The sequence below is a fragment of the Hylobates moloch genome, unplaced genomic scaffold (assembly GCF_009828535.3).
Source record: "Hylobates moloch isolate HMO894 unplaced genomic scaffold, HMol_V3 SCAFFOLD_19, whole genome shotgun sequence".
Classification (NCBI taxonomy): domain Eukaryota; kingdom Metazoa; phylum Chordata; class Mammalia; order Primates; family Hylobatidae; genus Hylobates; species Hylobates moloch.
Window position 1 is genome coordinate 21787125 of NW_026652294.1, and position 23943 is coordinate 21811067.

A 23943-nucleotide genomic window follows, 5' to 3' on the forward strand; every position below is an offset into this window, starting at 1 on the left:
TGGGCAACAAGAGTGAGACTCTGTCTCAAAAAAAAAAAAAAAAAAAAGCCAAGTCTCTTGAGCTGGGCACAGTGGCTCAAGTCTTAATCCCAGCACTTTGAGAGGCTGAGGGGGGTGGATCACTTGAGGTCAGGAGTTTAAGACCAGCCTCGCCAACATAGGGAAACCCCATCTCTACTGAAAATACAAAAATTAGCTGGGTGTGGTGGCGCACACCTGTAGTCCCAGCTACTTGAGAGGCTGCGGTGGTAGGATCACTTGAACCTGGGAGGTGGAGGTTGCAATGAGCCAAGATCGCACAAAAAAAAAAAAAAAAAAAAAAAAAGTCAAGTCTCTCCTCATATTCACTTACCAAAAAAACAAAAATATTACTACAAGTCCAGAGAAGTAATCACTTCTGCCAATCTGAAGGGAAGAGGAAACAAGGCGGTCCAGGCCTCAATGCTGCTAAGCAGGAGGGCTCCATGGTATAACTTGTTCTAGATGTCTGAGGTCGATGATTACTACTTTAATTTTTAACTTGTATGTAAAACATTATATAAACTTTTTAAAAAATCACATAGGCTAAATTTATAACAAAAAGTTATATATGCTGTATGATTCCACTTATGTGAGGTACCTAGAGTGGTCAAAATCATAGACACAAAGTAGAATGGTAGTTTCCAGAGGGAAGGAGGGGGAGGGAATAGTGACTTATTTGTTTAATGGGTGTAGAGTTTCAGTTTTACAAGCTGAAAAGAGTTCTGGAGATGGATGGTGATGATAGTTGCACAACATTATGAATGTATATAATACCACTGAACTACACACTTAAAATGATTAAGATGGTAAATTTCATGTGTATTTTACCACAATAAATGAAAGTGGGGGAAAGAAAGTAATAGTGAGGATGACATGACCAGAATAACATTTTAAAAGCATCAATTAGACAGCTAAAAGAACAGAGCTAGGTGATGGCAGGGGATGAGAGGCAGCAGAGAATGCAATTAGAAGGCTACTGGAGAAGTCTAGGAGAGAGATGAAGGTGGCTTAGCCAAAGGCAATAGTTGAGCAGAGAGATATAGTAAGACTTGGGATATATTTTAAAGCCTGAGTTAAAATTTCATGAACATATATCCTAACACAGTATTTTTAACTGCAATTCATAATACACTGGCCACAGAATCAATTTCCTAGGCCAACATCAACATCTTGCAATTAAATAAAATGGAATAAAATACAAATGACCAGATTGCACTGCACCTAATAAGGGTATTATTTCATGAAACTTTTGTTTTAGATATCGATACACTTATGTGTATATTAGGTCTCAATGTAAAATACATCTTGAACGATGAACCACAGCCAAAAATGTTTGAGAAACATTGCCCTAGAGACTGATAAAATGGTAGGTGGAAGTTGAGAATAATTATTATTTTTTTTATCTTCGTCAAAGTCCTTACTAGGCTCAAGTGAAACAAGCTACCACAAGTTAAGTTACATACCTAATAAAATCTTATTGATCTGCCAAACAAATACATCATTTGCTCTTAAAAAAAAAGAAGGAAAGAAAGAACAGTACAAACAATAACCAGGCATCACTGGAATGTGAGGCACAAATTGTATGATTTCCATCAACCATGAAGATACAAAGATTACTAAAGGAATAATGCCAATCTTCTTTAACCACTAAACCGCTCTAGCCATTCAACTACTCTTAATTTTAGAAGTTAAACCCTACCAAAACACATTCATAATGGCAAACGCCCTCAGAATCTTCAGGAAAATACCTTACTCCCCCAACTGAGAAAATATGGCCTAATTCCCCTTGAATAATTCAGAGATTACATACTACAGCTCTGAAGGATTTGTTCAAAAAGCTTCCTGCCATGAGCACTCTTTTTTTCATTGATCAAGACTTTATTAAAAATAAGCTGTCCAAAATTATTTGACCTTTATGGAATAAACCAACAAGTTCAGGCAGCAGGCTTCATTTCCTCTGTGGTAGGTTTTTCTTCAGCTGCTGATGTCTTGGTTGGTAGCTGCTGCCCTTTTTCCCACCAGAGGTTTCTCCTGCTTAACAACAACAACCTTCTTTCCTTTCTTCGCTACCACAAGCTTCTTGACTGCAACCCCCTCGCTCATCTGATTTGGCCTCTAGTACTGCTGGTGCTGCTGGTGCTGGTGGTGGTGGTGGTGGTGGTGGTGGTGCTGCTGCTGCTGCTGCTGCTGCCGCTGCCTTATCCACCTGGAGTTCGTGATTGCTGGCCTGGCAAAGACTGGTGTTGCGGTGCATGGTCTTTGCATATGGGTTTAGCTTCAACATGATTCTCAGGTTTTCCAGGAGGTTCTTCCTCAGGACTCTACAATGAATCTTCCTGCAATGTGCTTGAAGGGCTTTGGATGTCTGGGCTTTTCAAGATTCTGCTAAGGTCTGTATTGATCATCTTGTGCGTGGAAAGATTGCAGTTACTCTTGAGGAAGCAGCTTTACACCAAATGCCACACAATTGTCTAACTTCTAGAAAGCACTTTCAGTGCAAATGCAGAAACGTCCCACATGCCCATCAGGAGCAAGTTTCAAAATGTTCAGTTTGCTTACATTAAGCAGAGTAATTCTAGGAATGTTTCTGAAGGCTTTGACAATACGATCATCTTCATTATAGACGATGCAGGGTTCCTTGCACTGGATACAATGGTTTCTCATTTTGCCCTTGCCAGCTCTCATTTGCTGAGAGGCATAGCCCTTTTTTATATCACTCCAGGCTTTAAGTTTCTTAAGTGGCAAAACAGCCTCCTTGATTGTCTTGTAGCCTTCAACTTTATCTCTGACCATCAAAAAAAGTTCAGGAACTTCCTTAATATGATGACCTGTAGACATGACCAGCAATGGTAAGGCAGAGTCAGCCAGGGGAGAACAGATAGCATATCGTTTTTTGGATTGTGTTCACTCTACGGTGCCAACAGTGCCAGGTTTTGGTTGGTGCAAACATGTGGCCTCCTTGACAGATATTTCCAAAAGCACCCTAGCTAAAACAGTGAGTCCCACCACCTCAAACTCTGGGAATTTGAGACCCAACTCTGCCAGTACCCCAAGATTCAGCACTGGTCTGACGACCTGCTAATTCACTAACAAGATACGGCTGTCTGTCGTTTTTGTGCAAGTTGGTGTGAACAAAGTTCACAATATCTGGTGGAATGGGAGCCTTGAATACAGGAGACAAAGTGACATTTTTGCCAGATGACTCCCCTTTTTCAGAGTACACTGATAACAGTGGATCAGCACATGCCATGGGAAGGTGAGAAGGCCACACTCCAACATTTTTTTTTTTTTTTTTTTTTTTTGAGACAGACTCTCGCTTTGTCGCCCAGGCTGGAGCGCAGTGGTGCAATCTCGGCTCACTGCAACCTCTGCCTCCCAGGTTCAAGCGATTTTCCCGCCTCAGCCTCCTGAGTAGCTGGGATTACAGGCATGCGCCACCACGCCCAGATAATTTTTGTATTTTTAGTATAGATGGGGTTTCACCATGTTGGTCAGGCTGATCTCGAACTCCTGACCTTGTGATCCACCTGCCTCGGCCTTCCAAAGTGTTGAGATTACAAGCGTGAGCCACCACGCCCAGCCTCAACTTTTTTTATAACTAAGATAAAACATTATCTACTGATTTACCAAAGTATTTAGCTTAATTTCTCAACAGTGACGCTATTGGCATTTTGGGTGAACAATTCTAAGTTTTCTCCACCAAATGCCAGTGGTGCATCTCCCACCCACAGTCACTTAACAACCAAAAACGCCTCCATACTTTTCCAAATACTCTTTGGATATATGGTACCTTCCCTATTGAGAACCACTGAAAAATTTAGTTGGTAACTGTACTTAGATCAATAGATTGCCACTTAATGAACTGTGGCCTCCAATTCGGGTCAGAGATGTAAGGTAGTAACAGTGCCTTGAATTTAACCATTTCCAACGTACACATTAAGATCATATAGTCTGGGCCAGGTGCATTGGCTCACACCTATAATCCCAACGCTTTGGGAAGCCGAAGCCAGAGGACTGCTCGAGCCCAGGAGTTCGAGACCACCCTGGGCAACATGGCGAGACTCCATCTCTACAAAAAATTTAAAAATTAGCCAGGCATAGTGGCACATGCCTGCAATCCTAGCTACCGAGAAGGCTGAGGCAGGATGACTGCTTGAGTCCAGGAGTGCAAAGCTGCTGTGAGCTATGACTGAGCCACTGCATTCCAGCCTGGGGCAACAGAGTAAGACCTTGTCTTTGGGGAAAAAAAAAAAAAAGATCATATAGTCTGAGGTAGAAATAATATTTACCATTTTTTTCATAGCACTATGCAGTGCCGAAGTGTTATATTCAAAGTAATATGCAGCAAATATGCAGACATGGTGGGGGGGTGTATGGTTAACATATGGATCCTACAAGTATCCTAAAAAAGTGAATCTAAATCTCCCCCCAAGATTGGGACAGAGATAATTACAGTAGGAATGTCTATGATTATTTCCTTGAGCAACGTCTATGAGGTACATTTATATGTTTATGTATACATGTACAGCTTATAAAGGAAATAATCATTGCCTACTACGTGACAAGTGTTATCAGACTGAGAATAATAATATAGAGGCTTAATGAACATCTGTGACCAAAAAAAGTGCCAAATGCCTATTTAATCCTCATAAAAACTTATGAGGTATTACTATTCTATCTTACAAAGGAGAATAGTGAAGTACAGAGAGGTTAAGTAACTGCTGGGCCAGGGTTCAAACCCAGGTAACTCCAGACCCCTCAGTAAGAGCTGTATTGTTCCAAGGGATACATGAAAGACTGGAGGAAGGAATTTTAAAAGCAGGAAAGAACTTGTCTGAAAACTATGAAAAATGTTAATAATGTCTGCTAAATGCTAATAATGTCTACTAAAGACCAACTGTGAAAAGGTTGTCAGCAAAAATTCCTTATGACCCAAGGAACACGAGATTTGCATCCCAAGGCTCTTAAGCAACTGTATTTAAACTCTGCACTTAAAAATTCATATTACAAGCCCGGGCACGGTGGCTCACACCTTTAATCCCAGCACTTTGGGAGGCCGAGGCAGGCGAATCACAAGGTCAGGAGTTCAAGACCAGCCTGACCAACATGGTGAAACCCCGTCTCTAAATACAAAAATTAGCCAGGCATGGCAGCACACACCTGTAATCCCAGCTACTCAGGAGGCTGGGGCGGGAGAATTGCTTGAACCCAGGAGGCGGAGGTTGCGCTAAGCTGAGATCATGCCACTGCACTCCGGCCTGGGCGACAGAGCAAGACTCTGTCTCAAAAAAAAAAAAAAAAAAAAAAATTAACATTACAAAGAAGCTTAAATTAAATGAATTCTGAATTTCGTTTTTTTGCATTTTTTGCATATTGTCTTCCACATAATACTCAATTTTTAAACACTGTTAGCCAGGTTAGTTTGTTGCTCTAAGAAGATGTATTGCTACTGCGACAACTACATGGCACTTCTGTACAAGAGATATCAAAAGTAAATAATCAGTATGGCTGTACAGATTATGTATCACTAAGGGGAAAAGACAGTTTACAATGGATAAATCTGGCAGACAGGAACTCAACCAAATGATGAGATTTAACATCACCATTAATGAGACAAACCAACATGGTAGGTAAGCCTTTAAAAAGCTCCAGTGTAGCCGGCCGTGGTGGCTCATGCATGTAATCCCAGCAATTTGGGAGGTCGAGGTGGGTGGATCACAAGGTTAGGAGTTTGAGACCAGCCTGGCCAACATGGTGAAACCCCGTCTCTACTAAAAATACAAAAATTAGCCGGGCATGGTGGCACACACCTGTAATCCCAGTTACTCAGGAGGCTGAGGCATAAGAATTGCTTGAACCTGGGAGGCGGAGGTTGCAGTGAGCCAAGATTACACCATTGCACTCCAGCCTGGGTAACAGAGCAAGACTCCGTCTCAAAAAAAAAAAAAAAAAAAAAAAGGAAAAGCTCAAGTATACGACAATATTCACATCTTTTACTGAGCATCTGAATACTTATGCACAGAGCGGAATTCTCCAAATTAGCTAATACCTAGTCTGTATACATACACAAGAAATAACCAATAAATTATTCCCTTTAAAAATAAATAGCAGCCGGGCACGGTGGCTCACGCCTGTAACCCCACCACTTTAGGAGGCCAAGGCAGGCAGATCACAAAGTCGAGAAATCAAGACCATCCTGGCCAACATGGTGAAACCCCGTCTCTACTAAAAAAATACAAAAAATTAGCCGGGCGTGGTGGCACGTGCCTGTAGTCCTGAGGCAGGAGAATTGCTTGAACCCGGGAGGCGGAGGTTGCAGTGAGCTGAGATCGCGCCACTGCACTCCAGCCTGGCGACAGAGCAAGACTCCATATCAAAAAAAATAAATAAACAAATAGCAAATGAAGTGAACAGAAAACCCAGAAATAATAACGAGCTCTTACTGAGAGGCCTGAGGCATTATAAAATAACAACTTTCCACTCCGGCCTGGGCAAAAGAGCGAGACTGTCTCAAAAAGAAAAAAAGGTAACAACTTTCAAAGAAAAAAATAACTTTGAATAAAAGCTAAATCCCTTCTTTTCAAGGTTACACTTTTTAAAAAGTGTTGAGAAAATGTAATAAAAATAACAAAAGAGTGGTATGTTTGACCAGTAATAAGAAACTAATATATAAAGAGGAGGAGGAAAGAAGACGTGCAATACGCAGAGTGGTGGAAAACCTCATGAGTGGAAGAAGATTAAATCTGATGCAGAACTTAATAAAATGTGCGCCTTACTTCAAAGGAAGTTAAAAAATGGTGTTTACAAGGGATCTTTCTGAGGTATTGGAAATGTAATACTGGAGTGGGGTAATGGTTGCACATCTCCACAAAATTACTAAAAATAAACTGTACACTTCAAACAGGCAAATTCTGTAGTATATAAATTATACCTCATAAAGTTATTTTTAAAGAACTAATATTTGTTCAACAAAGAAGGAAAAATTGTATTAAGTTTATCTCACTAAACCATAAAAAGGAAGTGGCCAAGGGGAAAAGTGCAGTAATTCATTCAATAGACAGAAAAATAAAAATGGAAAATGCATAGATTAAGAAATGTTAATGTGTCCATTTCAGCCCTTGAAAGGACAGTATAGTATCTCCAGGTAATTCTGCTGCTCTTAACCAGATTTTCTTCTCCTTTCATAGATATATGCACAAGTCCAAAGGAGAAGGAAGACTTCAGTTTAACTGCATATCACCTAGGAAAGAGCTGAACAATTTATTCTGACCCCCAATTACTGCATGACTGAAAGACACAGAGATGGTATCTCCCATGAGAGAAGAATTTCAAGAGAAAATTTAAAAACAGAAAATCAAATTTATAATTGTTTTAAAAGAACGTGTGGACCAGGCATGGTGGCTCATACCTGAAAATCCCAACACTTTGGGAGGCCGGGGTAGGAGAATCTCTACTACAAAAAAAAAAAAAAATTTTTTTTTTTAATTAGCCAGGCGTAGTGGAACACACCTGCAGTCCTAGCTACTCTGGAGACTGAGGCAGAAGGATCACTTGAACCCAGGAGTTCAAGGCTACAGTGAACTGTAATTGTTCCACACTGCACTCCAGCCTGGGTAATAAATTAAGACCTTGTCTCTTAATTTAAAAAAAAAAAAAAAATCTGTGGAAATTTTTTTTTTTTTGGAGACAGGGTCTCACTCTGTCACCCAGGCTGGAATGCAGTGATGCAATCACAGCTCACTACAGCCTCTACCTCCCAGGCTCAAGCAATCCTCCCACCTCCGCCTCTCTTGCAAATGGGACTACAGGCACATGTCACCATGCCCGGCTAATTTTTTTTTGGTGTTTTTTGTAGAGACAGGATTTCGCCATGTTGCCCAGGCTGGTTTCAAACTCCTAGATTCAAGCAATTCATCCACCTCAGCCTCCCAAAGTGCTGGAATTACAGGCATGAACTACCACACCCAGCCTGGTAATTTCTTTACAAGCATAATGACAAGAGTCAATTCCCTCAACCAGGTGAAACAGCCAAATGGGGAATTTTCTTGGTATTTCTGAACAAGATTAATTTGCATTGGCTCAGGGACTTTTGCAGAAGTTTCCCAAAACAGCAGTACTGTACTTTTTTACTCCATTTGCAGATACAGAGATCAAGCAAAACTGCACCTATAAACAACCCCAATCCACACTTGCTTTGAGCTCTGAAAATATTAACCTACACTGACCTCTCCTGCACCAACTTCAGCAAATCCTAGGTCAAGAGCCTCAACTTCCCAAAACAGCATAGGTCTCTCTAATTTCAAACCCGCTAGTCTCCACCCTGCCTTTGGCTAATCAGTAGCAAGGCCCCCAAAAAAGAAAAAAATTAACTCATATAATTATTTTCTTTCCTTCTCCAGAAAACAAATGAAATAACACAAAACACTACATAATTCTATTTCTTCTAAATGGCTATTATAAATAGTTCAAGACACTGAGTCACAATATTATTCACCTAGACTTGAAAAGCTGTAATATTAATGAACTTGATATATTTCAATAAAAGAACGTACATGAAAATTTACAGTACAATGCCTAATTCCAGCAGGAATTCAACAGAAGTTGGTACCTTTCTTTACTTTCCATTAATTTTTATCATACAGTATTTCCATGGAATAGCTTATTACCCCAATATAAAAGTAGAACAATAGAAAAAACATACTTTACTGACTGACCACACAGATCACACCCAGAAAATTCAGACCACTAGATGATGACAAAGGATTCATTTACAGAAGTTAAACTTTAATCTACCGTCTCCCCCTCCTTCCTAGACAGCAGTGTCAATTCCAAGGCCATGTTCCTTCTGCTATAGGAAGTGGCTACACTGTTTTTCCCTGTAGCAATGTACTAAAGGTTTCTCTTCTTTGTGACTGAGAGAAAGCCAGTCTCAAGAACCTGTGCTAAGTGTAGATGCAGCAAGAGTCCAGACTGACATCAACCCATAGAACCCCACACACTAGTTTATAGGATTCCTGGTTGGGGAGTTCTGTTTTGACTGTCAAGTTTACTCTCCAACTGAGCCAGGTCTCCTGTACCAATAAGCAAGGGGAATCTCAACATACTTATGGTGATAGAAAACTAGAACTACATGAACTAGCACTAGCCTTTACCTTGACAGGAAATACTCTGACAGAAATAGTTGTGCAGAGCTGCGTGAACTGCCATCTATAGCTCTTTTTGCGGGCACCTGACATAAGACAGACATATAAGCCAAAGCTCTATCTGCTGTACTTTTGTTCAGGCCCAGGAGCTTAAGATAGGAACAAAGCATGCTGTGTCAAATCAAACTCTAGTGGTTACAGACAGACAGATCCTGTCATCAGTAACAAAATTTACAGCTGCCACTAATGGCCTGGCTACTGTCTAGTCAGGTCCTTTGTTGCATTTAGTCTACCATTCACGCAGGCTACTGATTTTTAGAGTGATCAGAATAAGCTAGCCTACCATTACCCACTACCCTAAATTGGTTTACATAATGGCTCCAACACAAAAACTTCTGCCCTCAAGGACTGGATTAAAGAGGTAGGGGTATGTGTGGGTGGGTACATGTGTAAATTCATGGTTCTGTTCTAGGACCACCAAATTTTACATTGGTTATGCTGTTTCTTAGCATTCTCTACATTCTAACGAGATACTAGATGTAGTCCACAACATTAAACCACGGGACAGACCATCAAGAGGCATGACGAGTGAGACTGAAAAAGATAATGTTTCCCCAAACAATAGTCAAATCTGATCTATTCTAGGTCAGTATAACTGAAGATACTAACGACCACATTAGGAAAGGAGGGAAGGAAGAGTAAATAAATCTGGGACCTACCTTGCTTACAATTCCCACAGACAGATGAAATTCAATTCCATGCCAATCATACCCTTCGATCACTACAACACAAACAGAAAAATAAAAGTTCACGCAATATAAACAGTTCTTCCCATTCCTAAAAGGCATTTGGTTTCAAAGGTAAGAAGCTGTTTCTTATCTCCTTTGAATCCTCTCCATGCACACAACAGTGTTAAGAGTTCTGTCACTGGTTTAAAAAAAAAAAAAAAAAAAAAAAAGTGGAGTTAATAATAGGTAACACTGATTGGGCACTTTCTATATGCTAGATACTGTTGCAAGTGCTTAAATATTAAAACTAATTCTCACAACAACTCTATGAGACAAGTGTTTTTATTAACTCATTTTATATCCAAATGACAATTGTCCTATACCTCTGAAAACTGCTCTTATTGGTGTTAATGCCTTTCTTTTTTTTTTTTGGACACAGAGTCTCGCTCTGTCGCTGGGCTGGAATGCAATGGCGCAATCTCAGCTCACTGCAACCTCTGACTCTCGGGTTCAAGCAATCCCCGTCTCAGACTCCCGAGTAGGCTGAGACTACAGGTGCGTACCATTACGTCTGGCTATTTTTTTTTTGTATTTTAGTAGAGATGGGGTTTCACCATGTTGGTCAGGATGGTCTCGATCTCCTGACCTCGTGATCCACCTGCCTCAGCCTCCCAAAGTGCTGGGATTACAGGTGTGAGCCACTGCGCCTGGCCGAGAAATGCCTTTTAAATAAACATAGGCAATCTCTACCACCGTAGTTGGGTTATCGTAATGGTTTGTATGTGTAAGTGTTCTATATTCATCATTTACTTCTTGAGTCCTCACAATGTGATGAGTACTAATACCAGGTGCTGAAGAGGATTCATTCTCTTCCCTTAAGGAGTTGAGAAACTAGCTGGACAGATCAGACAAAACAAAAAACAGTTCAAGAAATGGAAGTCCTTATTATGAGGCATAATACAGCCTCTTTGTGCAATCATTCACAGTAAAAAATCAGTAAGCTCTGGGGAAAAGGGAGGAAGGCTTTACATAAGAGATGCTCTAAAGCTGGACCTTTAAAAATAAGTTAGATTAGCAAAGAGTGGAGAAAGTCTTTCCAGGCAAGGAAAAGAGAACAAAGACATGACAACAGAGACAGAATCAGTGGTATATCTAAAGTCTTTTTTTTTTTTTTTTTTTTTGAGATAAGGTCTCACTCTGTTGCCCAGGCTGGAGTGCAGTGGCATGATCACAGCTCACTGCAGCCTCAACCTCCTGGGATCACATAATTCTCCCATCTCAACCTCTCAAGTACATGGAACCACAAGCACACACTACCATGCCCAGCTAATTTTTGTATTTTTTATAGAAATAAGGTATCACTATGTTGCCCAGGTTCATCTCAAACTCCTGGGCTCAAGCCATCCTCCAACCTTGGCCTCCCAAAATGCTGGGATTACAGGCATGAGCCACCATGCCTGGCCCTGAAGGCTTTCATAATCTGATCCCACCCAGTCTCACTAGCCTTTGCTCTCTGGCCACTAATGTCCCTCCTCCTCCCCATTACCCACACCAAACTTCCTCCTAGAACATACTGTCTTGGATAGTTCTACTATTTCTCCTACTACCTAGAATGTTCTTTTTTCCATGGTGGGTAACATTAATCCTGGAACTCAAAAAAAAAAAAAAGCCTCTGTTGTAAATAATTTTTATTATTTAAGATCCAGCTGAGGCTGAGTGCCATAGCTCAGTTGGAAGAAGAAAGAAAGATAAAAGAAAATCAATTTAGAGGTCTGACTGTTTTCAAAAAAGGAGGGGAGAGAAACAATTCCCAATTAAATAAATGAACCGTGGTTTTTAAGCAGTCCACCTCAACAAATACGGTTACAAATACCCTCAAACTGAACACCTAGGAAAAGTGCCTGTAATCCCAGCACTTTAGGAAGCCAGGGTAGGAGGATCACTTGAGGCCAGGAGTTCGAGACCAGCCTGGCCCCATCTCTACTAAAAATGCAAAAATTAGGCTGGGTGCAGCGACTCACGCCTGTAATCCCAGCACTTTGGGAGGCCAAGGCAGGCGGATCACTTGAGGTCAGGAGTTCAAGATCAGCCTGGCCAACATGGTGAAACCCTGTCTGTACTAAATACAAAATACAAAAATTAGCTGGGTGTGGTGGCGTGTACCTGTAGTCCCAGCTACTTGGAGGATGATGCACAAGAATCCTTGAACCTGAGAGGCAGAAGCTGCAGTGAGCCAAGATCGCACTGCTGCACTCTAGCCTGGGTAACAGAGCAAGACTCCATCTCAAAAACAACAACAACAAAAAATAGCTGGGAGTGGTGGTACACACCTGTAATCCCAGCTACTCGGGAGGCTGAGGCATGAGAATCACTTGAACCTGGGAGGTGGAGGTTGCAATGAGCCGAGATCACACCACTGCACTCCAGCAGCCTAGGCAACAGAGTGAGACTGTCTCAAAAAAAAAAAAAAAAACAAGCCAACTCTTACTCTACTCATCTCTCCTCCATTCTCTCATAGCATCTATTTCTCTGTTAACACAGTTAAAATATTTGGTTGTCCCCAGGTTTTCTTTTTCCTTTCTCTCTTACTTGTCTGAACAAGAATCATCTTCTATACAACTTTATATCTTCGCAAGACTTAGCAGTACCTGGCAAGTAACAGGTGCTCATTATATACTTGCTGATGGAAGGCCCAGGTGACCAGAATTTACAAAGTGAATAACGACCCATTTAAACAATCTGTTGTGTCAAAAGCTAGTGTACTTCTACATTCTCACGAATATGTCTGCTACATAATTACACCAACAATTCATGAACAAAAAATTAAAGTGGATTCACTAAAAACCACCAACTAGTTTTTGCTTGACAACACAACCAGGTCCTTATCCATGCCAACTAAGACATAAATGAAAGATAAACTAATTTATTTGATAATTTAAATATTATGGTTGGTGATCTTTCTTATTAAAACAGTGCCACAGCTTTGCTAAAGGTATTTACATTGGCTTTAGTCATGGATAAGAGGTTACAAATTTAGAAGTCCAATACAAATCCAAAGTTTATTTTTAGAAGCTTTCCATATGGTAGGAGTTTAAGAAGTAAAACAGCAGCCTTTTCTCTGCCGAAAGCAGAGGGTAGTAGAGTGCCAAAGGAGAAAACCCTCTCCTGACTCTGTGCCTGGCACTGTTCCATGCAGAGGAAGAAATGTGTAGGGTAAGTGAGAACCTCACTGAAAATCAGTCACCCAAGGCAACAGGCATTTTGAATGTCTGTGCTATTTGAAGGCTTAAGTATTAATTTTATACATGCCCATGTTCATTTAAAACATATTTATGGCTTGGAACTTAAAAAATGTTCTAATGTGCTAGTTTGTCCACATATTATTCGAGTCTGCCAGGTTTGAACACGCCAAGTTTAAAATACTCTCCAGATCATTATGCAAAGGTATGAGCTCAATCTTTTAGTCTCAGGAAAAGGAATTTAGGAGAGAATGACTAAAACAACAGTCCTTCAATGAAAGCTACAACAGAAAAAGTCAACTCCTAAATAGTGATGAGTTACTTTTTAAAAATACCTGACAGATTTCTTACATTAATCTCAAATTAAGATCCTGGATTTTAGCTCAAAGTTGTCAGACAATGTATTTTTTGGTGGTTGTTTCCCTCCCCCTGCCCCTCCCCAGCATCCTAGAGAATGGATCTTGAAATTGATTGCTACATGAGACCATCTTATATAAAGGTTGTTTTAGTCATTCACTGACTAAGCCCCTTTAGAATCCAAGTCTAACTCACTTTATATTGAAATGAATTCTATTTTTATATGAACAGTATTATAAGCAAAATTCTCTTAATCTTTTATCAGCATTAGAGAAACACCAGTAAAACCTAGAATAACTACACTTTTATAACAAGAACCTCAGAAACTAACACATCCAATATTTTCATTTTCAGTTGGGGATCTACAGCACAAGAGTTCAGTGACCTGATAAAAGAAAAATGGGCCAGAATCTGATTACTAGTCCAATGCATTTATTCTACTACATACTACTGAACACACTGTTTTTGAAATTACTGCAGAAAAGTTTAAATATCCATTCCCTAACTGGGAAGATTTTAAAAATTAGATGTGTGTGCCCCCCAAAATTGGAAATATTGTTCCTTAAAAACTTGGGTATTAGAGGCCAGGCACAGTGGCTCACAACTGTAATCCCAGTACTTTGGGAAGCTGAGGAGAGCGAATTACCTGAGGTCCCGCGGGAGTTCAGCCTACCCAACATGGAGAAATCCCGTCTCTACTAAAAAAAAAACAAACAAAAAAAACAACAACAACAAAAAACAAAATTAGCCAGGTGTGGCAGCGCACACCTATAATCCCAGCTACTCGGGAGGCTGAGGCAGGACAATTGCTTGAACCCGGGAGGTGGAGGTTGCAGTGAGCCGAGATCGGGCCATTGCACTTCAGCCTGGGCAACAAGAACGAAACTCCATCTCAAACAAACAAACAAAACTTGGGCATTAGAAAACTATAGCAATTATTTTCAATACTTTTGGCTCAATACATACACACATAGACTCTCCAGTGGAAATTTAGCTTTTAAAAGATTTCCTTACATTCCAAAGGGGATGAGAATAATTTTTACAATCTAAGAATGACATTATCCTTATCTTCTAAAAAATAAACTTCCCACAAAGAAAAAAAGCAATTTCATAGAATTCTGGGTCTTCTTTCAAACAAGCACTTCTTTGGAAAGAATGCCACTGATCCATTTTAATTTAGGGGAACAGAATGCAAAGAATAAAAGGAAAGTTGCCAGGCACAGTGGCTCACACCTGTAATTCCAACCCTCTGGGAGGCAGAAGCGAGCGGACTGCTCGAACCCAGGAGTTTGAGACTGGACTGGGCAATATGGCAAAACCCCAACTCTACAAAAAATACAAAAATTAACCAGGCATGGTGGTGTTTGCCTAAAGTCCCAACTACTCAGGTGGCTGAGGCAGGAGGATCGCTTGACCCCGGGAGGTTGAGGCTGCAGTGAGCCATGATTACACCACCGCACCCCAGCCTGAGCGACAGAGTGAGACACACTATCTCTTTTAAAAAAAAAAGAAAAGAAATGAAGGGAAAGGAACAAAAATGGAATGAAGAGGGGAAAAAGGAAAAGGAAGAAAGACAAAAGAAAATCAATTTAGACGTACGACTTATCAAAAAAAAGGAGAGGGAAAATAACAATTTCCAGTTAAATGAATAAACTGTGGGGATTTTTGGGAATTGTGGTTTTTAAGCAGTCCACCTCAACAGATATGGTTACGTATCTCCTCAAACTGAACACCTATGAAAAAAATCTTAATCTCTCTCTGCCTGATTCCTCTGTTTGCTCTTTCTTCTGCATCCAAAGAGAAGACTAAATAAACTAGGCCCCCTGAAACAAGTAAGGGAGGCAGAAATGCTAATCCATGTCATGTAGTCCCTGCAAAGTGCTGGTAATGACTAAAGCGATCCAAGAGTCTTAAAGGAGTCAAGAGAAACCACTGTGCTCCTAGGCATATCCATAACCTCCTACAAGAAGCAATACACTCTGCTGCCTTTCATATCCACCACAAATTTTTCCTTTCCGATTATCAGTGTGATGTGCATAGAAATTTTAAAGAACAGTTAAGGCAGGGCATGCTGGCCCACACTTGTAATCTCAGCACTTTGAGAGGCTGAGATTACATTTGATTAAGGTGACAAGAGGAAAATGGAAGCAATACCTGTATATATTAAAAAGGGAGAGAGAAAACAAAGAAGGCCTATGTAGCCTGCTAGTCAACTCAGATGCAGAATTCAACCAAACATGCTCATGTGCTCATTAAGGTACCATAACATATGCAATACTTTACAAAATAAAAAACTACAATCTTGGCCGGGCTTGGTGGCTCACGCCTGTAATCCCAGCACTTTGGGAGGCCAAGGCAGGCAGATCACAAGGTCAGGAGTTCGAGACCAGCCTGGCCAACATAGTGAAACCCCGTCTCTTCTAAAAATACAAAAATTAGCCGGGCGTGGTGGCACACGCCTGTAGTCCCAGCTACTCAGATGTCTAAGGCAGAATAGCTTGAACCCAGAAGGTGGAGGTTGCAGTGAGCCAAGATCGTGCCACTGCACTCCAGCCTGGGCAACAAAGCAAGACTCTGTCTAAAACAAAACAAAACAAAACAAAAAAACTACAATCTCAAACTGTCCACTTACAAGAAGAGTTTCAAACTCTATAATAGAGTTCCCAGTTTTCCCTTCATCTGCCAGCATCCCATAACAAGCATCTCCTGTTTGACCATTATTAAGACTCAGACATAGTAGCTCCAGAGAAGTAGATATAGCTCTTTCCTTTTGAAACTGCAAAGCAAAACCCACTTTACAATTTTTAAGTTTTTGAACTTTTTTTTTGTTTTTTTGAGACACAGTCTTGCTCTATGGTGCAGACTGGATCACAGTGGCACATCTATAGCTCAATGCAATCTCAAACTCCTTGGTTCAAGTGCTCCTCCCTGCCTTCACCTTCAGAGGAGCCAGACTACAGGCATGTGCCACCACGCCCGGCTAATTTTTTATTTTTGTAGAGACAGAGTCTGTTTTGCCCAGGCTGGTGTCAAACTCCTGGCTTCAAGCGATCCTCCTGCCTTGACCTCCTAAAGTACTAGGATTACAGGCATGAGCCACCACGCCCAACTTCGAAATAATCTTTTTTAACACTTCTATTTTACTATCTTATAGTAGATGACAAAACACAAATTTAATTTAGCCTAGACTCTAGCCTAGTTTTATAATAAGTTAATTTCAGCAGTTATCACATAGATGACCAAAAAAAAAAAATACTCATCGTTTAATACTGATTAATCCTGAATGACTGGCCATAACCTTTAAAGCCTGAAGATCACCTGGGTATGGTTACAATGAGCAATGGATGTGCCACTGTGATCCACCTGGGTACCAGAGCAAGCCTTTGTCTCTTTTAAAAAAATGAAAAAATTAAAATTAAATAAATAAAATAATATAAAGCTTGAAGATCAAGATTGAAATCCCTTTCCCATCACAATCAGAGGTAGGGGGCCAAATCTCAGTAAATGAGGAAGAATAACAAAAATATAATGAGATCCTGGCATCTGTTACCAACAGTGAATTCATCCTGATAGCAACTGGAACATTCCAGTGATCCTGGCAATGAGGAACATCAATGTAACATACTCCTTCTGTTTTAAACGCAAATTTTTCTCTCCTGTTCCCTGGAATGTCTCAAAACAGGAGAATGGTCCAGAGCCTGAGAACAAAGCACCTAGGAAGAAGAACAATACAGAGAGGGACCTAGACAAGACTACTAGTAGTATCACAATCTAGGTCAAGGTCATTGGAGAAATCACAAAATCACACCATCTCAGCATTGGAAAGTGATCATCATGTGTCAACAAATATTTTCCAAGTGACCATGTGCTAGATGATAAGGAAACACAGATGATTATGACAAAATCCCTATTCAAGTCATGTGTGCTAAGTACCTCAATACAGGAGTTAACTAAGGGATATGGGAGTATAGCAGGAAAAATAAAACAGCAGATTTTTCAAAATAAGTTGCCAAGAATGAACTTGGGACACCACATCCACCATCTGCCAATATTACACACAGAAGAATTGTGGTGATTCAGGATAAGGAGAAAGTAAGGCTGCAGTCGCAGCAGGGCTAGGACTTGTAGCCTCCTAGAATCAAGGTCTTGTTCTCCTATATGGTTGGTTTAAAAAATAGTTAAAGGCACCCCTGTAATCCCAGCACTTTGGGAGGCCAAGGCAGGTGGATCACCTGAGGTCAAGAGTTCAAGACCAGCCTGGCCAACATGGTGAAACCTCATCTCCACTTAAAAAAAAAAAAAAAAAAAAAATTAGCCAGGCATGGTGGCATGTGCCTGTAATCCCAGCTACTCAGGAGGCTGAGGCAGGACAATCACTCGAACCCAGGAGGTAGAGGTTGCAGCGAGCCAAGATCACGCTACTGCACTCCAGCCTGGGTGACAGAGTGAGCCTCCATCTCAAAAAACAATAGTTAAAGGTGATTATGATCATTTCTGTCCCCCTTCATTTCTTCTTCACAAAAAACTGGCATCACAAGAAAGCAAAGTTCTAGTCCAACCATTCACTCAGTGCCAATCTCTAAATTTTACAAGACAGTACTTAATCCTTTAAAATATTTGCTGAAAAAATAGTGCCTTCCCTTCCTGCAGAAAATTTTATGTACACACCAGGCTATTTACAGAGGTCTAGGTTACAACTTTAACTTCCAGAATAAAACTATGATCACTACTAATGCCATGTGACTTTCCCTCTGGCCGAAGCTCTAAACTGTTTACCTTCCAAGGCTTAGAGAAGTCTTTCTAGCTCCGAAGCTTCTGACACTTCAGCTCTTCATTTTACTGCTGATTATGACTCTCAGGAATTCACCTATAAAGAACTACAGGAATTTACTCTATTAATCCACAAACCACATTTCATTTTCATTTTCCAGACAAATCTTAAAGGCCTGTAATTTACGACGTCAAGAAGTATCAGATCTCCAAATGGAAAAACTTATCTCTGACATAGGATTTTTTTTCTTATTGGTAACCTCTCTCTATCCAATAGAAACATACTTAACTACCATAACATATTCTAACAAACTGCTGCTATTTCAGCAATTACAATAGAGTATATGCTTTCCATAGTGAGTCAGGCCTTGGGAGTGGCTTAGCACATGGAAATTCACCAGCTGGCATCTACACTGAGATTCAAGGAGACAAATGGAATTTTTGCTTCTGGTTTTTCCAAGAGTTAACTAGTGTTTAAATTGACTATATTCTTCTGAATTATTTACAGACGAAATGGTAAAAGGTCTCAATTTTATTTTAAAATGTGAAGGAGGAGGTGTGGAGTGATGTTAAACAAGATTGGTCATGTATTGAAAAAAAAATTTTTTTTTTACTTTTTTTTTTTTTTTTTTAATTTATAGAGCTGAGGTCTCACTAGGTTGCCCAGGCTGGTCCTTGAACTCCTGGGCTCAAGTGATCCTCCTACCTTGGCCCCCCATAGTGCTGGGATTACAGGCGTGAGCCACCGGACCCAGCCCCTGAATACTGCTGAAGCTGGGTGATAGGCCCATGGTGGTGATTCATTGCATTATTCTCCTTGTTTTTATATGTGTTTCAAATGTTCCATAATAAAGATTTCAAAATAAATTTTACTAATGTCATGATCTGATGAACTTGGAAAACAGATAAAGAACAAAGTGATTCTTGGAACCAGTGATCTCCATAATCTACCTGAGTAAAAGCTGTTTCTTTTTTTTTTTTTTTTTTTTTTTGAGACGGAGTCTCGCTCTGTCGCCCAGGCTGGAGTGCAGTGGCACCATCTCAGCTCACTGCAAGCTCCGCCTCCCAGGTTCATGCCATTCTCCTGCCTCAGCCTCCTGAGTAGCTGGGACTACAGGCACCTGCCACCACACCTGGCTAATTTTTTGTATTTTTGGTAGAGACAGAGTTTCACTGTGTTAGCCAGGATGATCTCTATCTCCTGACCCCGTAATCCGCCTGCCTAGGCCTCCCAAAGTGCTGAGATTACAGGCGTGAGCCACCGCATCCAGCCCTAAAGCTGTTAGTTTCTTAAGAGATACCCAAATACTGGCCAAGCGCGGTGGCTCACGCCTGTAATCCCAGCACTTTGGGAGACCAACGTGGGCAGATTGCAAGGCCAGGAGTTTGAGACCAGCATGACCAACATGGTGAAACCTCATCTCTACCAAAAATACAAAAATTAGCCGGGCGTGGTGGAGTGCACCTGTAATCCCAGCTACTCAGGAGGATGAGGCAGAAGAATTGCTTGAACTCGGGAGGCGGAGGTTGCAGTGAGCCGAGATTGCGCCACTGCACTCCAGCCAGGTTACAGAGCAAGACTCCATCTCCAAAAAAGAAAAAAAGAGAGATACCTAAATTCTAACACTTATTCCTCACTGAACATACTATTCAGCATGACCACCATGTGCTGACTTAGGCACCAACCTAAGTGCTGACGATACAGTGATAAACAGATAAATGCAATCTGTCTGTTGTTGTCATTGAATGAATAAGGCAAGTACGTGGTGCCATAAACCAAACAAGAAGAGACTAATCTATGACCTATCAGGAAAAGCTTCCCAGAGGAGTTACCATCTAAGTTAAATTCTGAAAAACCCCAAAACACGAATCATTTCTTTTTGACCCATGTTAACCTTTATCACTTACAGATTGTAAGACCAGCAAGCAAATGCCTATTCCTTTAGGAAGTAACCACTTTTCTGTAAAGCAGAAATTAGCAAACCATCACTCATTCAACAAATATTAGATACCCACCATGTGCCAACATACTAGACAAAAAGGATAGAACATGGTCTCTGCTCTGATGGGGTTTATAATCTAATAGCATAGGAAAACAAAAACAAATAAGTAGGCAAACTATCAAGCAGAAAACCAATTTCAAACTTCTCCAAGTTATAAAACCAGCAAAGAAGGGACTTTTGTGGGCAGAAAGTGCCAACTTTTTAGATACAGTGATAAGGAAAGTTGAAAGGACTGAAGACCAATGGATGACAGTGCAGCCGACTGAAGGGAGTGGGATGCCAGAGGAGGTGGTGAGATCAGCAAAGATACAGTATGCGTGCACCTTGTAGGTCATGGGATGAAATCTGGATATTATTCTAAGCACAATGGAAAAACCACTGCATGTAAGAGTTTTGAGCAGAGAAGTGATGGGATTCCGTTTATGTTTTTAAGAAGATCATTCTTGTTACTCTGGAAAGAATGGATTGATCAAGAATAATTTTTTACCAAGAAGAATTTTAAATGAGTAAAACCAAAACATCGAAACTGATTTTGGCCAGTGAAAATCGTCTCTGTAGTCCATTACCAACCTAAAATCTTTTAAATTGCCTTACTTAGTCCAGGCTTCATCTACAGTTTGGGTTGGGATTGTTTGTTTTAATGCTTACAACCAACATGTCATGCCCTCTGAGGAGGTTCCTGGGAAGCTAAAACAAGCCCACATGCCTGGTGGTTAGCATTCTTTTCATTCTCAAATTGCTAAAGTCAGATTAATTTCATTTACTCATCTCCTATTCCACAATCAGCTTCTTGATTGAAAGGAAAGGAGTAAGGGACTTCCTTGAGTGTTTCAGGAGACAATAAATTCTACTGAAAATCTGATAAGGAATGTGATTATATAACCTTTCTTCCTACTGCCAACTATGTTCCAGGTGGGGACTCCACTATGAAAGAAATTCTAATATTCCTATCCAAATTTGCCAGCTCTCAGAAAGCTGCCTAAAGCAAACTCATTAATTCTCTCTGAAAAAAAAAAAAATCCTCGGCTGGGCGCGGTGGCTCATGCCTGTAATCCCAGCACTTTGGGAGGCCGAGGCAGGCGGATCACGAGGTCAGGAGATCGAGACCACGGTGAAACCCTGTCTCTACTAAAAGTATAAAAAATTAGCCAAGCGTGGTGGCAGGCGCCTGTAGTCCCAGCTACTCGGGAGACTGAGGCAGAAGAATGGTGTGAACCCGGGAGGCGGAGCTTGCAGTGAGCCGAGATTGCGCCACTGCACTCCAGCCTGGGCAACAGAGCGAGACTCCATCTCAAAAAAGAAAAGAAAAAAAAAATTCTCATTCCAAAGTTTGAACAAGAATAAATTTCTAGTAACATTTGTAATTGATAAGGAAAGGAAAACAAATTTCACTGTCAATCTCTGGGGCATGTGGCCAAATAATCTTAGTAAAGAGACTTAATAAAGTTAGTTATGCTCAAAGAGATTTTACTCAGTCATTTGAAAAACAGAATGGAAGGAGTAACAGGAAACAATGCCTACATCTGTTACTCATGAGTTTTACATATATTTCACTTTATCTTGACCACACCCCAACAAGATTAAGTATATTTCCACTTTACTGATGAGGACATAGACCCAGGAGTTTACACTGTCTCAAGGTCATATAGCTATTAAGTAGCTTCCATGGTCCCATATGCTTTCCATTAGACAAATGTTTAAACAAAGATCTAAGTTATAGAAATTCTTCCACATGACCAATGAACTAATAATAGGTAAGTTTTTATTTGTGTGGGTGTGTATATGCTTCATCTGGAGGCCTAATCACCAATTATAATTCTTTTCAGAGGGAAAAAGTGCTTAGGATTCCTCTTTGGAGACATCAGACCACCAGAAAGAAGCTCTGAAGAGATACGGGAGTTTGGTGGCAAAAGCTATCATGTTATTTGTTCCTAACAAAGCCAAAGGAGCTCCAGCATATAATTTCTGGGGCTAGCAGCAGCGACTTCCTAACAAAGGCTCTAGGGACTCATGTACGAAAATCATTATCAAGCTCAGGAGTGTCTTGTAAGTGATTTGGGGTGGTGACACCCAGCAACACATACATACGAAAATAACTATTTTGTCAACAAATAAAATCAAGTAAGATAGCATACATGAAAGCACCTAACAGTGCCTAACAGAAAACAGATACACAATAGAAAATTAGTTTCTTCCACTATCTGCTCAAAGTTATTTGTATGATCTGGGTGAAGCCATAACCTCCTTGCCCTCAAAGCCCAGCCAGAATGAGTTTGAATACGTGGTGTCACGTTTGCTAAGAACAACAGGTACACAAAAAGCTACATATCAGAAATCAGAAATCTTCTCTTAAGGATTATTTTATTTCCTCCACCAATCAGCACCATAGCATGGACAGAAAGGTATCCTTAAAGCAAGCCTTCCCAACAGCTGAGCACAACACAACTCAGCAAAACCACCTAGCTATCAGTGCAATCTGCATTACAATCTGCATTCATCCATTTCTATATATCTATGATCACTGAGCAATCATACATAGCCTGGCACATTAAATCATTATTAAACACTCCACACTAGGGCAAACTATTCTTCAACTGTTCCAACTGTTTAACTTTTGAAATGGAATGATTTTTTTCTTCAGAAAAATTCTTTAACATCAATTCTGTTCTTTAGATGCTTCTGAGATTTAGACTCTGGGATTAACAATCTCCAATATAATTAAAGTTGAGATTATCATGGTAATAATTCCTTCAGTTAATACAGTAACAACTGTAAGGATCAAATGAAAATCACAGACGGGCCATCAGGGGTTATTTAACTTTTTTTTTCTTTGAGACGGAGTCTCACTCTGTGGCCCAGGCTGGAGTGCAGTGGCACAATCTCGGCTCACTGCAACCTCCGCCTCCTGGGTTCAAGTGACTCTCCTGCCTCAGCCTACACACCCAGCTACTTTTTTATTTTTAGTAGGGATGGGAAGGTGTTTCACCATGTTGGCCAGGCTGGTCTCAAACTCCTGACCTCAGGTGATCCACCTGCCTAGGCTTCCCAAAAGTGCTGGGATTACAGGCGTGAGCCACCGTGCCAGGCTTGTCATCTAACTTAACATCCTAATTTTACAGAGGAAACAACTCAGACCCAGAGAGGTTAGACAACTTCTTCAGTATTATGTAGCTTATTAGTGACAGATGAAAAATTTTAAACTTCAAGTCTACTGATGCCCCTTTGGCCAGGTGACCTTTTTAAATAATAGCTGCCACTTAATGGGATAATTACAGTGCACCAGGTGCTGTACATGTGATCTCATTTAATCCCACCACAATCCTATGAGGCAGGCATTATCAAATCCATTTCACAAATGAGGAAACCAGGACTCAAACTCAGGTCTGTTTGATGCCAAAGTCTTTGGTCTTTTTTTTTTTTTTTTGAGACAGAGTCTCGCTCTGTCACCCAGGCTGGAGTGCAGTGGCGCAATCTTGGCTAACTGCAAGCTCCGCCTCCCGGGTTCATGCCATTCTCCTGCCTCAGCCTCCTGAGTAGCTGGGACTACAGGCACCCACTACTGCACCCGGCTAATTTTTTGTATTTTTAGTAGAGACGGGGTTTCACCATGGTCTCGATCTCCTGACCTCGTGATCCGCCCGCCTCGGCCTCCCAAAGTGCTGGGATTACAGGCTTCAGCCAC

At 40.7% G+C, this 23943-nt stretch overlaps 1 protein-coding gene and 1 pseudogene across 2 annotated transcripts in view; both read right to left on the bottom strand.

The window, feature by feature from the left end:
- MRTFA (myocardin related transcription factor A) overlaps positions 1-23943 on the bottom strand; it is a 226406-nt gene that overhangs the window by 174774 nt on the left and 27689 nt on the right. The window contains exon 1 of one of the 2 annotated variants that reach the window (XM_058431799.1): positions 9884-9940. The exons of the other annotated variant lie outside the window; for it this stretch is intronic. The gene's annotated coding sequence lies outside the window, so the exon portion shown is untranslated. Of the gene's footprint in view, positions 1-9883; positions 9941-23943 lie in introns of those variants that run through there. 2 annotated transcript variants of the gene reach the window in all.
- Positions 1956-3282, bottom strand: LOC116459353 (large ribosomal subunit protein uL4-like; annotated as a pseudogene).